The following is a 19,891-nucleotide window of genomic DNA, read 5'->3' as shown; positions in this document are numbered from 1 at the left end:
AATGAGACCAGGAATGGTTATAAATTGAAATGTTCATATAATGAGACCAGGAATGGTTATGAATTGAAATGTTCATATAATGAGACCAGGAATGGTTATAAATTGAAATGTTCATATAATGAGACCAGGAATGGTTATAAATTGAAATGTTCATATAATGAGACCAGGAATGGTTATAAATTGAAATGTTCATATAATGAGACCAGGAATGGTTATAAATTGAAATGTTCATATAATGAGACCAGGAATGGTTATAAATTGAAATGTTCACACTCCCACACTCAGTCCGGGTCTGGATTCCTGCAGTGACTCCAGGTGTCTCTTTCCGTTTGGACTGAACTGATTCTCCCACAGCCTGTAACAGATTAAAGATTAAACAGGAAATAAACAGATTGAACAACAGTGTAAATAACAGGGAGACTGAGGTTAATATTTCAATAATAATTACAGACCAAAAAGGGACTGAATCCCATTGATATTTCATTTATTACATTAAACATTAATTCAAACACTCACCCGATCCGCTCCAGACTCCTGCAGGTCAGTATGAGGGAGCGGAGAGCGGGGACAGATCGGTCTGTGAAGGAGTTTGATCCCAGGTTCAGACCCGTCAATGACCGGTTTGTACTCAGAGCGGAGACGAGATCCTCGGTACAAGAATCTGTGAGACCGACACGACCCAGACTGGGGATCAGAGAGAGAGAAAGAACAGGAATCAGGGTAAATCCCCAGTGTTGATTAATAAGACTATTACTGATACTAATAATAATGTACAGTATTTATTAATAGCAATATTACTGATACTAATAATACTGTACAGTGTTTATTCATAACACTATTACCTAACTAATATGCAGTGTTTATTAATAACATTATTACTGATACTATTAATATACAGTGTTTAATAACGTAGTATTGATTCATAAAATTATAGCTGTTACTAATAATAAGGTGGAGTGTTTATTAATATCACTATTACTGATACTAATAATAATGTGTTTATTAATAACAGTTGTGGATACTAATAATGTACACTGTTGATTAATAAAATTATAGCTGTTACTAATAATAATGTGCAGTGTTTGTTAATAACACTATTACTGATACTAATAATAATGTACAGTGTTTAATAATATCACTATTATTGATACTAATAATAATGGACAGTGTCAGACATCCAGTTATCAAAACACAATCTCACACAGTCTGATACTTACTGCAGTTTCTGTATTTTACAGTCCGGGTTCCTCAGAGCCTCAGACAGTAGTTTCACTCCTGAATCTCCAAGTTTGTTATTACCGAGGTTCAGAACCGTCAGTGACCGGTTTGTACTGAGAGCGGAGGAGAGATCCACGCTACAGGAATCTGTGAGATCGTTATCACGTAACCTGGAGATCAGAGAGAGAGAGAGAGACGAGCAGACATAACAGGAATCAGAGTAAGTTCCCAGTATTTATTGGTATTATTATTACTTATACTGACATTAAGGTACCGTGTTCCGCATCCAGTTATTATAAATACAATCTCACACAATCTGATACTTACTGCAGTTCCTGTATTTTACAGTCCGGGCTCCTCAGAGCCGCAGACAATAGTTTCACTCCTGAATCTACCAGTTTATTATTACTCAAGTCCAGAAATGAAAGTGACCGGTTTGTACTGAGAGCGGAGGAGAGATCCTTGGTACATGAATCTGTGAGATCGTTACCCCATAACATGGAGATCAGAGAAAGAGAGCGAGAGAGACAGAGACGAGCAGGGTTAGCAGGAATCAGAGGAAATTCCAAGTATTTATTTGTATTATTATTTAAACTGACATTAATACACCGTGTTCCGCATCCAGTTATGATAAACACAATCTCACACAGTCTGATACTAACCACAGTTTCTGTATTTTACAGACCGGGTTCCTCAGAGCCGCAGACAGTAGTTTCACTCCTGAATCTCCCAGTTTATTGCCCCCCAGTCCAAACACAAACAGACAGAGAGTGAGAAACAAACTGAATCCAATCCCCGATCAGACACAATTTCTCTCTGATATTACAGGAAACACTGAAAAATCTTCAGGAAACTAATAACCAGATTTCCCTGTCACTGACAATGAATCTCACTCTGCCCAACGCCCCATAGATTCAGGGACTGTCTGTAAATGTATTTCTTAAATAAAGTGCTGTCTGTGTGAAGTATTTAAATGTCACTCAGTCCGGTCTCATTCCTTGATGATCAGAATTACCCTCCTGGAGGTCAGTGACCTGTCCGTCATGTTTGGGTAAACTTGTATCATTTCTGCTGCTTCTCAAATCACGGATTTGATGGGAAAGGGACGCTTTCCCCTGAATTAAATGAAAAAGCGGTGATTACCTGAACTTTATGCAGTATTATATAATCTGTATAATATCTGGGTGTGAGTTATATTGTGAAACGGCGGGAACCATTGCTGTAAAATTCGTCCCAAAGGATTTTTTGTGACAAGGAGAGTTTATTCTTTCTTGTTACAAGTTTTAAATGCCCCTTTATTCCGAGTTTACAGGGGAGGGGAGTTTCTCTCTTTATATTAAACTGCCTTTACATTTATTTCAGGTGTAACGTGCCCGACAGTTTTATGGGGAATTTTCTGATGTTCTGTCCCCGAGCGGGGCCTTGCACAGGGGGCAGATACTGGGAAATTCCTGGGTTCACTGCCCTTGGTTAACCCAGGAGCCTCCCGCAGTGGGTGAGGCCCCACCGCTGACCGGTGTGTGTCTGTACTCCTGGGCTAATACCCGACCACCCGTTAGATTTGAACCTTTCCAGCGGCGGATTTTAGTTCCCAAATCGCACTGAAGTGTCGGCCTGGATTAATGAGCGAGGGGCCTGAATCCACGACCTTCTGACTAAGAGGCACGAGTGCTGCCAGCTGGATGAAGAGATGGTGGATGTATTGGAGAGTGTGAAGGGCTGTGTCATTGATAAGTTAAGATAACGGACCGACGTCCTGAGGGGAAAGCTCAGCTCGCACACTGGCGGTTGACTGCCCGAAAGCTGTGTTTTGCTCTTTGTTAATGAATGTTTGGTGTTTCTGCTTCCCTCTTCGGCACACGTTGACAGTCCGGTGACTGTCACTTGCCCCAACACCTCGGTAAGAGGGAGGGATGCTCCGACACACTGACTGCTGCAGTTAGTGTCGGTCTACGTGTCAGTAACAGTGAGAAGGAACCTCTTCAATGGGCGTATCTCAGGCAGTGAGAAAAACAGCAATAAATATCATTTATTGCAATGAAATTATCAGACTCTTTCAGTGACCTGTATTTACTGATCCGATAAAGACTGTAAAATCCTGACTTGTTCACAAGGATCCATTTTAGATCCTCCAGTCCTGAAGAATTACTAACCGATCCTCTTATCATTTGTCATATTTGTGTCGAATCTGTTTCTCTCTGATTTAACTGAACTGTTTGTTTCCCTTCATTACAGAGCAACAACACAATCCGTGACTTTTCGACAATTGGCCTAAGAGTTGGAGACAAATAAACAGTTACCTCAACACCTGGAATTTGTGCACTACGGGTCGCAGCCGCTGGAGTCCTTCACACTGAATGGAGCCATGCTGCAGATCGAGGTGTTTTATTGTATCAGAGTCCAATGACATGGGACAGAACCGCACAGTCAATCGGAGTCAGTCGCAATCCACTAAATGTAAGTGTTTCCACAGATCCCACTGTGACACGGGCCAGTGTTTTATTCTGAGACTCAAATAGGTAGTGGAATGTGTTCAGGAGGTCCCTTTTACCAGTTTCACTCTCTGACTTTCCAATCTCTCCTTCAACCTTCTCCTTCACCCAATCAATCACTCCGCAGATTGTTTGATGAAGAAATGGACCCAGAAACTCCTCCAGGGGCCGAGCTGACTGTGAGGAGGAGAGACCAACAACAAAACGGAGAAATATCTCAAATCGCCCATCTTCCTTGCTGTGGGCTTCACTGAGGAGTTTCTGGATGTCCCCTGGATCTGGAGTCAGGAATTGTGCGAGTGCGGCTACAAACTCTTGGATGGTGAGGTGCGGGAATGTGTAAACCACATTCTGGGCAGAATCATCTCTCTCCAAAAGTTCCATCATGAATCCAGACAGGAACTGGGAAGGTTGCAGATTGTACTTGATCAAATCTCCATTTCTGAACACAATCTTCTTCTCGGAGACTCCAGTGAAGGCCATCTCACCGATCTTCAGTAACACATCACGGGGGGATTCAATCTCTCGGCCATGGTTTTTCAGAATGTTGTAAATATAGTAGGAATATAGTTGGGTGATGGTCCTGGGAACTCGCTGCTGTTTCCTGTCTCTTTGTGTGAAGAAGGGACCCAGTGATAGACCGAGGATCCAGCAGTGGGAAGGGTTGTAACACATGGTGTACAGGAGCTCGTTCTCCTCCACATGTTTGAAAACAGCTGCTGCCACCGCCTGATCTTCAAAATACTTGTTGAAATATTCCTTCCGTTCCTCACCAACAAATCCCAGGATTTCAGCCCAGACACTGATCTCAGCCTTATCCAATAAATGTAATGCAGTGGGGCGGCTGGTCACTCGCACTGAGCATCCTGGGAGCAGCTTGTGCTGTATTAAACTGGACACAATGTCAGACACTTTGCACTCGTCTTCAGGATCTGTGCACATGTACTGAGGTTCTGTATTTTTCCGATTGTCAGCAAAATCGATACTGTCCTTGAATTCATCTAAACCATCGAATATAAACAGTAATCCCTCTGGGTTCTTCCAGAGCTCTCCCAGAATATTCCCAAAGTAAGAATACAGATCCATTATCAGATTCCTCAGGTTTATTCTACAGTTAATAGCGTTCAAATCCCGGAATTTAAAACTGAAAACAAATTGAAAGTGTGGGTATATTTTCCCAGTGGCCCAGTCATAAATAATCTTTTGTACCATTGTTGTTTTTCCAATCCCCGCGACTCCGCTCACTGCTGCTGAACTCCCAGATTTGGATTTTCTCTAGTAAAAACTGCTCTGGAACAATTGATCAGTTCGGATTTTTTCCAGTTCTCTCCGGAGATGTTTCTCTCTCCACTCTTCATGGTCTCGGCCTCTTGCCAGCAGTTCATGTTCTACAAGTGTCCGATCTCGAACAGTAGAAATGACCGTTAGCTCAGTGTATAGAGTGACCAGCTGGAAAATCTTAACCTTCTCCTTTATTAGGATCGTGTTCACTCTCAGTGTTTCAGTTTGGACCCGGAGTGTTTCCTTGTGTTTCTGTTGAACATCTTGAATTAGAACAGACAGAAAATGGTTCTCAATGTTAGTTGTATTGAAATAAAAATAACTTCTCAATATCACTTTCCTGTTCAGAAAAATGTTCTGAGATTAAATTCACAGCTTCAATAGAGGTGCGAGCAGGAAATTAAACTCCGTCACTGAAAATCTCACTCCAATGCAATGAGAGCGGGGGAAGAGTCAGTTGGGGAGAATATTGAAGGGGCAGTGTGTCAGGGTCTGGAGACAATTCGATGTTTTTCTGTAGATAAACTGAGAGGAAGGGTAGCCGGGGACATCACTTTAGCAGGGACGGCCTTTCCTGTTGCTATCCATCCCCCGTTTGTGTTGTGCTACAGCAAATGGTAACAAATTATTTCCGCTGGTTTTACACAGAGTAAATGATTGTGTTTTTCATAACAGACCAGTTATATCAGCGATCAGAATCAGGGATAGAACTACCGCACGCTTCACTCAGTCTAAAGTTAGAGCAGAAAACATTCCGACTTCATTTCAACTGCTCTATAAATAATTTGCTCTGTTGTTGCTTCTTACCGCAACTTTTCTAAAATGTAATTTTGAAAATTACAAATATGCTTCCATTTGCCAGTAAACTGGTAATTAAAAGGTTGCTAAATTAAAGGACTGTTGTTTGAGCAGAACAGAGTTCTCTCTTCCACTGCCAGTGGGAAATGTCCCAATAACTTCCTCGTCATCCACAACAGATGAATGTTATATTGTGTGGACATCTGGACAACTTCTCAAATCGCATCGATCACTTTCTGGCGGCTCATCATGTGTTGTACAATGATAATACTTCACTGTTTCCCATTTCTCCACCTCTTCTCCTACAATTTCTGCTCGGATATAATTCCAGGGACAGAGATAAACCTCGACTTCGGGCTCAAGGTTCCTTATCTGTGAGCCCAAATTCACTGCCGTTACATCACATGTCTATATGGGGCTTCCCGGTTATCGTGACCCTGCCGGGTGTGTATGGCGATTCACAGTGTATCAGGATCCTGCCAGGTGTGTATGGGGATTCACAGTGTATCAGGATCCTGTCAGGTGTGCATGGGGATCTACAGTGTATCAGGATCCTGCCAGGTGTGTATGGGGATTCACAGTGTATCAGGATCCTGCCAGGTGTGTATGGGGATTCACAGTGTATCAAGATCCTGTCAGGTGTGCATGGGGATCTACAGTGTATCAGGATCCTGCCAGGCGTGCATGGGGATTCACAGTGTACCAGGATCCTGCCAGGTGTGCATGGGGATTCACAGTGTATCAGGATCCTGCCAGGTGTGCATGGGGATTCACAATGTACCAGGATCCTGCCAGGTGTGTTTGGGGATTCACAGTGTACCAGGATCCTGCCAGGTGTGCATGGGGATTCACAGTGTATCAGGATCCTGCCAGGTGTGCATGCGGATTCACAGTGTATCAGGATCCTGCCAGGTGTGCATGGGGATTTACAGTGTATCAGGATCCTACCAGGTGTGCATGGGGATTCACAGAGTATCAGGATCCTCCCAGGTGTGTATGGGGATTCACAGTTTATCAGGATCCTGCCAGGTGTGCATGGGGATTCACAGTGTATCAGGATCCTGCCAGGTGTGTATGGGGATTCACAATGTACCTGGATCCTGCCAGGTGTGTATGGGGATTCACAGTGTATCAGGATTCTGCCAGGTGTGCATGGGGATTCACAGTGTATCAGGATCCTGCCAGGTGTGTATGGGGATTCACAATATATCATGGCCCTGTCAGGTGTGTATGGGGATTCACAGTGTATCAGGATTCTGACAGTTGTGCATGGGGATTCACAGTGTATCAGGATCCTGCCAGGTGTGTATGGGGATTCACAATGTACCAGGATCCTGCCAGGTGTGTATGGGGATTCAGTGTACCAGGATCCTGCCAGGTGTGCATGGGGATTCACAGTGCACCAGGATCCTGCCAGGTGTGTATGGGGATTTCACAAGTGACAACGATCAGCAGCTGGATTAGGTGAAATAATGCAACCTCCACATATTTATGGATAATTCAGAAATCTTATGATCTGTAATTTGAATCTACGCAGAATAGTTGAGTATTGATGACAAATCTAAACGATTGTAAACAATTTTACAACACCAAGTTATAGTCCAACAAATATATTTTGAATTCCACAAGCTTTCCGAGGCTTCCTCCTTCCTCAGGTGGATGGTGTGGAAATGACATTTTCGAATCCTTCGCATTTGAAAGTCACAGAACAATGCCTGGTGATTACTGCCCGTTGCCAAGGCAATCACAGTGAGCAGACAGAAAGGTGTCACCTAAAAGGCCACCGGATATACAACCCCCCCAACAAAAGAGAGAGAGAGAGAGAAGGAAGACAGTCAATGACCCGTTATATTAAAAACAGATAACATTTGTTCGCTGGTGGGGTAACGTGTAGCGTGACATGAACCCAAGATCCCGGTTGAGGCCGTCCTCATGGGTGCGGAACTTGGCTATCAATTTCTGCTCGACGATTTTGCGTTGTCGTGTGTCTCGAAGGCCGCCTTGGAGTACGCTTACCCGAAGGTCGGTGGATGAATGTCCATGACTGCTGAAGTGTTCCCCGACTGGGAGGGAACCCTCCTGTTTGGCGATTGTTGCGCGGTGTCCGTTCATCCGTTGTCGCAGTCGGCACTACCAAGTAAGACAGTTTGCAAGCTATCTAAAGTCAAAAATAATGGGCAGTTTTCAAAAGCCATCCAGGCAGGTAGGTGTTGATCTTACAATCTTCTGATTTGTAGTCAGACACATTATCCATTGCTCCAGTGTGCGCAGGGTCAGTTGCATCTCACACTCTCACAGCGCTGTGATATGAGCCAATACCGAGTCAGTCTCGGTCATGCCCACGCGACTCCACGAGTCCGGGAGTGTCAAAAGGTGCACGGTGAACAATCACCAAAGAGAGGGAGTTTCGCTGCTTCCCTTTCTTAGCTCAACTGGTGGATTGGAGGATAATTAATTAACATCAAAGCAAAACCATCTTTAAATCACTGTTTCAATTCCAGTTTGAAGGAGCGAGTGCACTTTTGGAGGAAGCAGCAATTAGCTCAAGGCCGCTCTTTTAACTTTCCAGGCAGCCAACAGCTCAACATGTTGACACCTCTTTTCCTTTCTCAAACCTGAAAGCTTTCTGTGTCTGCCCGAAGACGGCTGTTTCACTCGAGTATTTTTATCTGCTCACCAGCAGGGAGCGTCTTTGAGCTGCAACTTATTAAAAATTTCAAAATATACTTTATTTCAAAAAATTTAAGGATACACACAGTTCAGTGTAAAAGTCGCAATTACAGTTCAAAACAATACAAAATAGTTCACACACACTATGATCCTATTAATTCAATGCAAAACACAGTTCATATCTTATATTACATTCTGTACAATACAAGGTGGTGTGGACTCAGTACATATTCTATATTACATTCCATACAATACAAGGTGGGGTGGACTCAGTATATATCTTATATTACATTCTGTACAATATAATGTGGGGTGGACTCAGTACATATCTTATATAACATTCGATACAATACAAGGTGGGGTGGACTCAGTACATATCTTATATTACATTCTGTACAATACAAGGTGGGGTGGACTCAGTACATATCTTATATTACATTCTGTACAATACAAGGTGGGGTGGACTCAGTCCATATCTTACATTACATTCTGTACAATACAAGGTGGGGTGGACTCAGTACATATATTTTATTACATTCGATACAATACAAGGTGGGGTGGACTCAGTACATATCTTATATTACATTCTGTACAATACAAGCTGGGGTGGACTCAGTACATATCTTATATTATATTCTGTACAATACAAGGTGGTGTGGACTCAGTACATATCTTATATTACATTCTGTACAATACACAGTGGGTTGGCCTTGAAGTTCAGCAAGTCCGGCTTAAAAGGATTTGCTGATCCTCAGTATTTTGGTCTGTGAAGACGTCACCGAGCCGTCTTCCTCCTTCAGGCTACTGATCACCAGCGGTCTCTCTGTGCAATTTCTGGAAGAAGAAGCGCGAGAAATTCTCGTCCTGCTCCATGGAGCGGACTCTGGACCGGAAGATGATGCTTGAAGCTTCTTTAACTGGACGGGTCACCTCACACCCCTCCCGCCCCCCGCCATGAGATCACAGGGTGAGGCCCCTTTTACTGGATCGGTCACACCGTGAGATCACAGTTCATAGAGTGTATTAGGGACTGATTCTTAGATCAATACGTCGGGAACCAACAAGGGAACAGGCCATTTCGGATCTTGTAATGGGTAAAGAAACAGGTTTAATTAATGATCTCAAAGTAAAGGATCCCTTGGGAAGCAGTGATCATAACATGATAGAATTTCACATCCAGTTTGAGAGCGGGGATTTTGGGTCTGAAACTACTATATTAAACTTAAATATTGGCAATTATAAAGGAATGAGGGTGGAATGGGCTAAAGTGGACTGGCTAAACAGATTAGATGGTATGATGGTGGATAAGCAGTGGCAAACATTTAAAAAGATATTTTATGACTCGCAACAAAAATATATCCCTGTGAAGAAGAAAGATGCCACATAAAGGATGAACCAACCATGGCTAACCAAGGATTGGGGGTAATATTCTGGCATGGGTGGAGGATTGGTTATCAAACAGGAAGCAGAGAGTTGGGATAAATGGTTCATTTTCGGACTGGCAACCAGTAACCAGTGGTGTTCCACAGGGGTCGGTGCTGGGTCCCCAACTCTTTACAATCTATATTAACGATTTGGAGGAGGGGACCGAGTGCAACATATCAAAATTTGCAGATGATACAAAGATGGGAGGGAAAGTAGAGAGTGAGGAGGACATAAAAAACCTGCAAGGGGATATAGACAGGCTGGGTGAGTGGGCGGAGATTTGGCAGATGCAATATAATATTGGAAAATGTGAGGTTATGCACTTTGGCAGGAAAAATCGGAGAGCAAGTTATTTTCTTAATGGCGAGAGACTGGAAAGTAGTGCAGTACAAAGGGATCTGGGGGTCCTAGTGCAAGAAAATCAAAAAGTTGGTATGCAGGTGCAGCAGGTGATCAAGAAAGCCAACGGAATGTTGGCTTTTATTGCTAGGGGGATAGAATATAAAAACAAGGAGGTATTGCTGCAGTTATATAAGGTATTGGTGAGACCGCACCTGGAATACTGCATTCAGTTTTGGTCTCCATACTTAAGAAAAGACATACTTGCTCTCGAGGCAGTACAAAGAAGGTTCACTCGGTTAATCCCGGGGATGAGGGGGCGGACATATGAGGAGAGGTTGAGTAGATTGGGACTCTACTCATTGGAGTTCAGAAGAATGAGAGGCGATCTTATTGAAACATATAAGATTGTGAAGGGTCTTGATCGGGTGGATGCAGTAAGGATGTTCCCAAAGATGGGTGAAACTAGAACTAGGGGGCATAATCTTAGAATAAGGGGCTGCTCTTTCAAAACTGAGATGAGGAGAAACTTCTTCACTCAGAGGGTGGTAGGTCTGTGGAATTTGCTGCCCCAGGAAGCTGTGGAAGCTACATCATTAGATAAATTTAAAACAGAAATAGACAGTTTCCGAGAAGTAAAGGGAATTAGGGGTTATGGGGAGCGGGCAGGAAATTGGACATGAAGCTGAGTTCGGATCGGTCAATGCCCTGTGGGTGGCGGAGAGGGCCCAGGGGCTATGTGGCCGGGTCCTGCTCCGACTTCTTGTGTTCTTTAGATTTGTGGTTGGGATCAGATCAGCCATGATCTTATTGAATGGCGGAGCAGGCTCGAGGGGCCGATTGGCCTACTCCTGCTCCAATTTCTTATGTTCTTATGTTTGAAGTCAAGGATGGTACCAGGTTAAAAGTAAAAGCATACATCATGGCAAAGATTACTGGTAAGCCCGAAGATTGGGAAAACTTTAAAAACCAGCAAAGAATGACTAAAAGAACAATAAAGAGGGAGAAAATAAATCATGTGAGTAAACTAGCAAGAAATATAAAAACTGACAGTAAAAGCTTCTACAAGTATATAAAAAGAAAAAGGGTAGCTGAAGTAAACATTGGTCCCTTGGAGGATGAGACTGGGGAAATAATAATAGAAACAAGGAAATAGCAGAGGAATTGAACAGATATTTTGTATCCGTCTTCACAGTAGAAGACACGAATAATGTACCAATAATAGCAGAAAACCAAGGGACAAAGGGAGGGAGGAACTAAAAACAATCACTATCACTAGAGAAAAAGTACAAGGTGAACTAATGGGTCTAAAGGCTGACAAGTCCGCTGGACCTGATGGCTTGCATCCAAGGGTCTTAAAGGAAGTGACTACAGAGAGAGTGGATGCTTTGGTTGTAATCTTCCAGAATTCACTAGATTCTGGAAAGGTCCCAGCAGATTGGAAAACCGCAAACCTAACACCCCTATTCAAGAAGGGAGTGAGACAGAGAGCAGGTAACTATAGACCAGTTAGCCTAACATCTGTCATTGGAAAAATGGTAGAATCCATTATTAAGGAAGTAGCAGCAGGACATTTGGAGACTCATAATACAATCAAGGAGAGGCAACATTGTTTTATGAAGGGGAAATCGTTTCTGACAAATTTATTAGAGTTCTTTGAGGAAGTAACGGGCAGGGTGGATAAAGGGGAACCAATGGATGCAGTATATTTGGATTTCCAAAAGGTATTCGATAAGGTGCCACATAAAAGATTACTGCGCAAGCTAAGAACTCGTGGTATTGGGGGTAATATACTGGCATGGATAGAGGATTGGATATCTAACAGAAAACAGAGAGTCGGGATAAAAGAGTCATTTTAAAGATGGCAATCTTTAACTAGTGTGGTGCCGCAGGGCTCAGTGCTGGGGCCTCAACTATTTGCAATATATATCAATGACTTGGATGAAGGAACAGAGTACCTTGTGGCCAAATTTGATGATAATACAAAGATGGGTGGAAAAGCAAGTTGCGATGAGGACACAAAGTGTCTGTAAATGGATATTGACAGGTTAAGCGAATGTGCAAAATTTTGGCAGCTGGAATATAATGTGGGAAAATGTGAAGCCATCCGCTTTGGGAGGAAAAATAAAAAAGCAAAATATTATTGGAATGGAGCAATACTACAAAATGCTGCGTCCAGAGGGATCTGGGTGTCCTCACAAATGAAACACAGAAAGTCAACATCCAGATGCAGCAGGTAATCCGGAAGGCAAACGGAATATTGGCCTTTAATTCCAGGGGGTTAGAGTATAAAAACAGGGAAGTCATGCTACAACTGTACAGGGTGCTGGTGTGACAACACCTGGAGTAATGCGTACAGTTCTGGTGCCCTTATTGAAGGAAGGACATACTTGCATTGGAGGCAGTTCAGTGAAGGTTTCTCTTATGAGGAAAGATTGAACAATTTGAGTCGTTACTCATTGGAGTTTAGAAGAATGAGAGGAGATCTTTTGAAACATACAAGATTCTGAGGGTACTCGATGGGGTAGATGCTGTGAGGATGTTACCCCTCATGGGGGAATCTAAAACCAGGGGCTACAGTCTCAGAATAAGGGGTCGCCTATTTAAGACGGAAATGAGGAGGAATTTCTTCTCCCAGAGGGTCGTGAATCTTTGGAATTCTTTACCCCAAAAAGTTGTGGAGGCTGAGCCATTGAATTCATTCAAGGCTGAGTTAGAAAAACTTTTGATCAGCAAGGGCGTCAAAGGATATGGGGAAACGGCGGGAAAGTGGAGTTCAGGTAAAAATCAGATCAGCCATGATCTCATAAAATGGCGGAGCAGGCTCGAGGTCCCATGGCCTGCTCCTGCTCCTATCTCTTATGGTCTTAAGGTCTTATGATGAGGTAAAGTTGGTTTTTCCCTCGTATTGGTTCACTCACCACCTGTCGGAGGCCCAGTCTGGCAGTTGTTTTCTTCAGGTCTCGGCCAGCTCCATCAGTTGTCGTGCTACTGAGCCACTCTTGGTGATGGACGTTGAAGTCCCCCACCAATAATACATTCCATGCCCTTACTACCCTCTGTCCTTCCTCCAATTGGTGATCAACATTGAGGAGGACTGATTCATCAGCTGAGGGAGGAGGGTAGTTGGTAATCACAGGAGGTTGCCTTGCCCATGTTTGCCCTGATGACATGAGACTTCTTGAGGTCCCGAGTCAATGTTAACTACTTCAAGGGCCATTCTCCCCTGACTGTACACAGCTGTACTGCCAGCCCTGGTGAGTCTGACCTGCCGGTGCGACAGTACATAACTGTGAATCAATGATTACAGTTTCAGTGTCAAGCACTCACTATCTGAATCAATGATCACAGTGCTGGGTCACCCACCCACCGTGTGAATCAATGATCACAGTGCTGGGTCACACACCCACTGTGTGAATCAGTGATCACAGCGCTGGGTCACCCACTCACTGTGTGAATCAGTGATCACAGTGCTGGGTCACCCACACACTGTGTGAATCAATGATCACAGTGCCTGGGTTACCCACACACTGTGTGAATCAGTGATCACAGTGCTGGGTCACCCAACCACTGTATGAATCAATTATCACAGTGCTGTGTCACCCAACCACTGTGTGAATCAAAGATCACAGTGCTGGGACACCCACCCACTGTGTGAATAAATTATCACAGTGCTGGGTCACCCACCCACTGTGTGAATCAATGATCACAGTGCTGGGTCACCCACCCACTGTGTGAATCAATGATCACAGTGCTGAGATACTCACTCACTGTGTGAATCAATGATCACAGTGCTGTGTCATCCAACCACTGTGTGAATCAAAGATCACAGTGCTGGGACACCCACCCACTGTGTGAATCAATTATCATTGTGCTGGGTCACTCACCCACTGTGTGAATCAATGATCACAGTGTTGGGACACCCACCCACTGTGTGAATCAATGATCACAGTACTGGGTCAGCCACTCACTGTGTGAATCAGTGATAAGAGTGCTGGGTCACCCACTCACTGTGTGAATCAGTGATCACAGTGCTGGGTCACCCACACACTGTGTGAATCAATGATCACAGTGCCTGGGTCACCCACACACTGTGTGAATCAATGATCAGAGTGCTGGGTCACCCACGCACTATGTGAATCAATGATCACAGTATTGGGTCACTACCCACTGTGTGAATCAGTGATCACAGTGCTGGGTCACCCACCAACTGTGTGAATCAATGATCACAGTGCTGGGTCACCCACCCACTGTTTGAATCAATGATCACAGTGCTGTGTCACCCAACCACTGTATGAATCAATTATCACAGTGCTGTGTCACCCAACCACTGTGTGAATCAAAGATCACAGTGCTGGGACACCCACCCACTGTGTGAATAAATTATCACAGTGCTGGTTCACGCACCCACTGTGTGAAACAATGATCACAGTGCCGGGTCACCCACCCACTGTGTGAATCAATGATCACAGTGCTGGGTCACCCACCCACTGTGTGAATCAATGATCACAGTGCTGGGTCACCCACCCACTGTGTCAATCAATGATCACAGTGCTGAGATACTCACTCACTGTGTGAATCAATGATCACAGTGCTGTGTCACCCACCCACTGTGTGAATCAATGATCACAGTGCTGAGATACTCACTCACTGTGTGAATCAATGATCACAGTGCTGTGTCATCCAACCACTGTGTGAATCAAAGATCACAGTGCTGGGACACCCACCCACTGTGTGAATAAATTATCACAGTGCTGGTTCACCCACCCACTGTGTGAAACAATGATCACAGTGCCGGGTCACCCACCCACTGTGTGAATCAATGATCACAGTGCTGGGTCACCCACCCACTGTGTGAATCAATGATCACAGTGCTGGGTCACCCACCCACTGTGTCAATCAATGATCACAGTGCTGAGATACTCACTCACTGTGTGAATCAATGATCACAGTGCTGTGTCACCCAACCACTGTGTGAATCAAAGATCACAGTGCTGGGACACCCACCCACTGTGTGAATCAATTATCATTGTGCTGGGTCACTCACCCACTGTGTGAGTCAATGATCACAGTGTTGGGACACCCACCCACTGTGTGAATCAATGATCACAGTACTGGGTCAGCCACCCACTGTGTGAATCAGTGATAACGGTGCTGGGTCACCCACCCACTGTGTGAATCAATGATCACAGTGCTGGGACAACCACCCACTGTTTGAATCAATTATCACAGTGCCGGGTCACCCACTCACTGTGTGAATCAATGATCACAGTGCTGGGTCACCCATCCACTGTGTGAATCACTGATCACAGTGCTGGGTCACTCACCCACTGTGTGAATCAATGATCACAGTGCTGGGTCACCCACCCACCGTATGAATCAATGATCACAGTGCTGGGCCACCCACCCACCGTTTGAATCAATGATCACAGTGCTGGGACACCCACCCACCGTGTGAATCAATGATCACAGTGCTGGGACACCAACCCACTGTATGAATCAATTATCACAGTTCTGGTTCACCCAACCAATGTGTGAAGCAATGATCACAGTGCTGGGACACCCACCCACTGTGTGAATAACTGATCACAGTGATGGGTCACCCACTCACTGTGTGCATCAATGATCACAGTGCTGGGTCACCCACCCACTGTGTGAATAACTGATCACAGTGCTGGGTCACCCACTCACTGTGTGCATCAATGATCACAGTGTTGGGTCACCCACCCACTGTGTGAATCAATGATCACAGTGCTGGGCCACTCATCCACCGTATGAATCAATGATCACAGTGCTGGGACACCCACCCACCGTGTGAATCAATGATCACTGTTCTGGGAGACCCACCCACTGTTTGAATCAATGATTACAGTGCTGGGTCACTCACCCACTGTGTGAATAAATGTTCAAAGTGTTGGGTCAACCACATACTGTGTGAATCAATGGTCACAGTGCTGTGACACACATTCACTGTGTGTATCAATGATCACAGTGTTGGGACACCCACCCACTGTGTGAATCACCGATCACAGTGCTCGGTCACACACACACACAGTGTGAATCAATTATCACAGTGCTGGTTTACTCACCAACTTTGTGAAACAAAGATCACAGTCCTGGGTCACCCACGCACTGTGTGAATCAATTATCACAGTGCTGGGTCACCCACTCACTGTGTGAATCAATGATCACAGTGCTGGGTCACCCACTCACTGTGTGAATCAATGATCACAGTCCTCGGACACCCACCCACTTTTTGAATCAATGTTCACAGTGCTCGGACACCCACTCACTGTGTGAATCAATTATTACCGTGCTGGGTCACCCACTCACTGTGTGAATCAATGATTACAGTGCCGGGTCACCCACCCACTGTGTGAATCAATGATCACAGTGCTGGGACACCCACCCACTGTGTGAATCAATGATCACAGTGCTCGGACACCCACCCACTCTATGAATCAATGATTACCGTGCTGGGACAACCACCCACTGTGTGAATCAATGATTACAGTGCTGGGACACCCACCCACTATATGAATCAATGATCACAGTGTTGGGTCACCCACCCACTGTGTGAATCAATGATCACAGTGCTGGGTCACCCACCCACTGTGTGCATCATCGGGACTTGATAGGGTAAATGCTGAGTGATATTTTCCCCCTTGCTAAAGAGTTCAGAACTATGGGGCATCGTTTCAGGATAATGGGTCGGCAATTTAAGACTGAGATTTGAAAGAATTTCTTCACTCAGAGGCTGGTGAATCTTTGGAATTCTCTACCCCAGAGGGCTGTGGATCCTCAGTCGTTGTATGTGTTCAAGGCTAAGGTGGATCGACTTTTGGATACTCGGGGAATCAAGGGATATGGGGATCGGGCGGGAAAGTGGTGTTGAGGTTGAAGATCAGCCATGATCTGATTGAAGGGTGGAGCGGGCTCAAGGGGCTCTATAGCCTACTCCTGCTCCTATTTCATATATTCTTGTGTTCTTATGATCAGGACAGTTGCTGGAGACTGGTATCTACATGATGCAAATTAGTGCCTACTGGGTAATGGCTGTACGGTATTTCTTTTTCACACAATCACAAGTTTACAAAGGGTGTAGCGGAGATTAATTGCGTTTTTATTTGATTCCTCACAAATGAATAGCACAATGAATGGTCGAGGAATTGGTCCGCGCTCATCTTATGTTAAAGGGGGCTCGCTGACGTTGGAGAGCGGTGTTGCCGCATCTGTTTAGTAAGACTATACTTTTGGAGATCATTTCTATAGTTTTTCAACTTGAGAAATGTGTTCTGAAGCGTTTGGTTTCATCAACCATGAGGAGGAGATGGAATTTTTCCTTCTGAGCGTGAAGCGGGTTGGAAGTGTTGCTTGAGACCAGCGCTTGTGGCCATTGATGACCGTTCCCTTCTCTCAGTGTGCGAGAAGTGGAAGAAGGAAATGCATTCTGAGTGGTTCGTGTTTCTACAGCTCAAAAGTAGCAATATTTATCCGGTAATTATCTTATATTTAAAGGTGCTTCCCTCCAGTGAGAGTGCAAGTCTCGACCATCTCAGCCGAACTCGTGCTGCTATCTGTTGCTCTCCCCTACTTTTGTCGGTTTTTAAATGATCAGTCAGAATGTGCACTGAATTGATTTGGTACAGTCGATGTAGTTAATGGGGCACAAAATCTTGACTTGCATTACTGATTAAAATGATGCCCCGCCTGCCATCTCAGGTGGATGTAGAAGATCGCATGAAACTATTTTGAAGATCTTGAGGGGAGTTCTCCCAGGTGTCCTGGTCAATATTTACCCCTCAACCAAAATCACTAATACAGATTATCTGCCCAATACACCATTGCTGTCAAGGGTCAAGAGGGGCCTGCTGTTCCTGCAGGAGTGCGGGATACTGAACCTCAGCAACTATCGGCAGTGGTCACGCATATGGACCCAATAGCAATTGAACTGGTCGGGAATCAACGATAGTCATTCCTCAGGCCTGCGGATTCTGTTGTGAGGAGAACAATTCACCATCCCCGAGGTCAGAGAGGTGTTGGGTGGCCGCCTGCTCGCAGCAGGCGTTCTGTACAATAACGCCCCGCTCCGACTGCGGCCAACATAAAAGGGGATCCAAACATCTTCTACAAGCATGTAAAAAGTAAACGGATCGTAAGTGGAGGGGTGGGCCGATTAGAGACCATACAAGAGATCTACTAATGGAGGCAGAGGGGATGGCCGAGGTACTAAATGAAAACTTTACATCTGACTTTACCAAGGAAGAAGTTACTGCCAGAGTCTCAGTAAAGGGATATACAGTTGAGATACTGGATGGGCTGAACATTGATAAAGAAGAGATACTAGAAAGGCTAGCTGTATTTAAAGTAGATAAGTCACTCGGTCCGGATGTGATGCGTCCTAGTTTGCTGAGGGAAGTAAGGGTGGAAATTGTGGAGGTACTGGCCATAATCTTCCAAACATCCGTAGAAATGGAGCCAGAGGACTGGAGAATTGGACATATTACACCCTTGTTCAAAAGAGGGTGTGAGGATAAACCCAGCAACTATAGTCCAGTCAGTTTAACCTCGGTGGTGGGGAAACTTTTAGAAATGATAATCCGGGACAGAATTAACATTCACTTGAACGAGTGTGGGTTGATTGGGGAAAGCCAGCACGGATTTGTTGAAGGCAAATCGTGTTTAACTAATCTGACGGAGTTTTTTGATAAGGTAACAGAGAGTGTCGATGAGGGCAATGTATTTGAGGTCGTGTATATGGCCTTTCAAAAGGCGTTTGATAATGTATCTCATGGTCGGCTTGTCATCAAGATTGCGGCCCATGGAATAAAGGCGGCAGTAGCAAGATGAATACAGAATTGTGTCAGTGACAGGAGACAGAGAGTAGTGGTGAACGGTTGGTTTTCGGACTGAAGGGAAGTGTGCAGTGGTGTTCTCCAGGGGTCGGTGCTGGTACCGCTGCTTTTCTTGATATTTAATAATGAATTGGGCTTGGGTGCACAGGGCACAATCTCAAAACTTGCAGATGACACGTAACTTGGTGAACAGTGAGGAGGATAGTGGTAGACTTTAAGAGGATATAGACAAGCTGGTGGCTTGGGAGGAGAAGTGGCAGATGAAATCGAACACCGAAAGATGCGAAGTTATACATTTCGGTCAGAAGAACGCGGAGAGGCAATCTAAACTAGAGGACACGATTCTAAAAGGGGCACAGGAATAGAGAGATCTGGGGGTATATGTGCACAAATCGTTGAAGGTGGCAGGGCAAGTTGAGAAAGCGGTTAAAAAACATACGAGATCATGTGTTTTATAAATAGGGGCATAGAGTATACAAGTAAGGAAGTCATGATGAACCTTTATAAAACATTGGTTCAGGCACAACTGGAGTATTGTGTCCAGTTCTGGGCACCGCACTTCAGGAAAGATGTGACGGCCTTAGAGAGGGTGTAGAAGAGATTTATTAGAATGATTCCAGGGCTGAGGGATTTTAGTTGCGTGGATAGACTGGAGAAGCTGAGTTTGTTCTCCTTGGAACAGAGAAGGTTGCGAGGAGATTTGATAGAGGTATTCAAAATCATGAAGGGTCCAGACAGAGTGGATATAGACAAACTGTTCCCATTGGCGGAACTGTCAAGGACCAGAAGGCATAGATTTAAGGTGATTGGCAA

At 44.6% G+C, this 19,891-nt stretch overlaps 1 non-coding gene and 1 pseudogene across 1 annotated transcript; one reads left to right on the top strand and one right to left on the bottom strand.

Moving 5' to 3' along the window:
• Positions 1-267: 267 nt before the first annotated feature.
• Positions 268-6,748, bottom strand: LOC137308705 (NACHT, LRR and PYD domains-containing protein 3-like; annotated as a pseudogene).
• Positions 6,749-17,464: 10,716 nt separating this feature from the next.
• Positions 17,465-17,682, top strand: LOC137308708 (small nucleolar RNA U3). Its single transcript, XR_010959616.1, has one exon. It is a non-coding gene; the product is annotated as a small nucleolar RNA U3 (small nucleolar RNA).
• The last annotated feature ends 2,209 nt before the right edge of the window (positions 17,683-19,891 follow it).

The sequence above is a fragment of the Heptranchias perlo genome, unplaced genomic scaffold, assembly GCF_035084215.1.
Source record: "Heptranchias perlo isolate sHepPer1 unplaced genomic scaffold, sHepPer1.hap1 HAP1_SCAFFOLD_138, whole genome shotgun sequence".
In the NCBI taxonomy this organism is placed as follows: domain Eukaryota; kingdom Metazoa; phylum Chordata; class Chondrichthyes; order Hexanchiformes; family Hexanchidae; genus Heptranchias; species Heptranchias perlo.
Note: the sequence above shows the minus strand (reverse complement) of the source record. Positions and strands in the feature narration are given on the sequence as shown.